Source organism: Phyllostomus hastatus, unplaced genomic scaffold (genome assembly GCF_019186645.2).
Source record: "Phyllostomus hastatus isolate PE091 unplaced genomic scaffold, TTU_PhHast_1.1 phas_scaffold_317, whole genome shotgun sequence".
NCBI classification, from domain to species: domain Eukaryota; kingdom Metazoa; phylum Chordata; class Mammalia; order Chiroptera; family Phyllostomidae; genus Phyllostomus; species Phyllostomus hastatus.
The window spans coordinates 27906435-27908673 of NW_025334023.1; the positions used below are offsets into that span (position 1 = coordinate 27906435).

Sequence of the window (2239 nt, forward strand, 5' to 3'; positions counted from 1 at the left end):
ATAATATTTATAGCTTAAATGTAAGATCACCATATTTTCTAACTGAAAAGCTAAATACCTAGTTAATAAAAGACTTTGTATTTTTGTTAAAAAGTATTTTGAACAAGTGAACACCAAAAAATTAAATCATATTAACTGTATGTTTAACTGCCTTCAAAGAAAAAAATTTTTTCCATTAGTTGGTGTGTCTTTCAAATTTCAAACTATTAGATTTTTATAACATTAGAGATATGCTTTCATACTTTTAAAACATTTCAGTCTGTGAGCTGCTCCTGCCTGCCCTGCAAATCACCATGTGCTAGTCTTCCCTTTGCCTGCTCCATTTCAGCACCTAGGCCTTCTCTGATTTTTCATCAAGTCAGGCTGTTTCTACCTAATGGCCTTACATGTATGTTCTTTTCTTCCTTTCTTTCTTTTTTTAGAATAGCTGTATTTATTATTACTTTTTTTCCGGCAATATTGCAAGAGGCAGAAGTGTGGCATTGAATTCAGTGAGCCAGGTGCGTAAGTACAAACTCCTTTTCTTGATGCAGGCCTGGCTGGTCAAGGAACCAAAAAATGGCTGGGTCCCCTGCTGGTCTGTGTTTACTCTCTTGCTGCAAGGGAAAGGGTTTCTTGAGGGAACAACTTTACCTCTGATAATGATTTATTTGGGTTCAGCTGGGTTATATTCCTCCTAGGAAAGTTGCCCAGTAACTTGAACTCATACTATGGAAATCCTTTGGAAGCTACAAAATCAAAGACCATCTGGAGCTTATTGCTGGCCAGGAAATGCCACAGGCTGCTGGAGGAACTCTTAAGGGGGGTGGATCCACAATTTGCTAAAGGCTTGGCATCTTCTTCTGGCTCTGGGGACAGGGCCTGCATTAAGGAGAGCCTAATGGCCTCCCATTCCTTGCTCTTCTTATTCTTCGTGATTCTGTTCCAAACAAAACTGTTCTGTCATCACTATCTCATAAGCTTCCCTCTTTGCTCTGTGAGCTTCAAGTGAAAGGTGACAGGCCTCATCTTGCTCTCTCTTCACATTTTCTCTGGCTTCACATTCATCCTCATCCTTTATATCGTCTTTTTGTTGGGCAGTAGAGATCTTCATTGCAGCCCTGAGTCTCATCATTAACTCATCCACTGTTGTACCTTGTATTGCATGTAACAGTTCATTAGATGATCACTTTCCCATAATAGTCAGAAAAAGTAGAAAGTGATCTGTTTTTTTAGGTCTGTGCAACAACACTGCCAAAGTGTCTTTTGCACATTGTCAGAAATCTTGCTCTATTGATGTCCTTTGTCACATCCCAAGCTCAGGTTATAAAATTTGACTCAGATAAGAGACAACAGATTCAGTACAAAGCATTTGTGAACAGAACACATTGGTTAATACCTTTCATCATGGTGGAGGTAGATAGCAAGAAGCTTTGTATCTTGGTCTTTCACATAGGAGGCCTCTTGAAAAGCAGCTTCTATTGGACCAATAAAAGCTCCAGGATGGTAGTTTGCATATCTTGAAGAAAACTCTGTTGTAAATTGTAATAAGGCATCTCCTTCATTTTCTGCATTATCTGGCATCATTGGAGATTTTTCTCAGAGCAGATGATACCATGCTGAATACTTCCCCATCATCCACCCCAATTTGGAGCATCTTCAAAATCATCTCCATCACTATCATTAGCCATTTGAACATTGGTACTGTCTCTTCAGAGTGGGTCTGTGCAGATGAAGATCTTACCACTGTCAGTGGATGGCAGGGTTGAGAGTCCTGATTCAGCAAGACATGTTGCATCATCCATGGAAGAAGTTGGCCAGCCCTCCCACAACTGATGGGAAATGGTGATACTAGTAAGGTCCTACGCATTTCTTTTTACCACTTGAATAGTACTCCTGAGAAGTTCAGGTTGTACAATTCCATGCTATTTTCATAATCTGTTATTTCTTAAATAAAAATAGCTATGTTTAAGATACCCTTTCAAGTCAATAGCTAAAAATTTATTACAATATATATGTGTAGACCATCTTTGGAGATTTTGTCATGTCTTATAAGTCACTATAAGAATTTTGACATCTTCTCTAAATGAAATGAAAAACTATTAGACAAGGAGGGTTAAATAAATGTTTTAATTGATTTTTTTTAGAAAGATAGAGAGGGAGATAGAAAAACAGACAGACAGACATCGATTTGTTGTTCTACTTATCCATGCATTCATTGGTTGCTTCTTTTATGTGCCCTTACTGGAAGTCAAACCCA

At 38.2% G+C, this 2239-nt stretch overlaps 1 pseudogene; it reads right to left on the reverse strand.

The window, feature by feature from the left end:
• Window positions 1-585: 585 nt before the first annotated feature.
• On the reverse strand, window positions 586-1903 carry LOC123805383 (annotated as a pseudogene).
• Window positions 1904-2239: the final 336 nt, after the last annotated feature.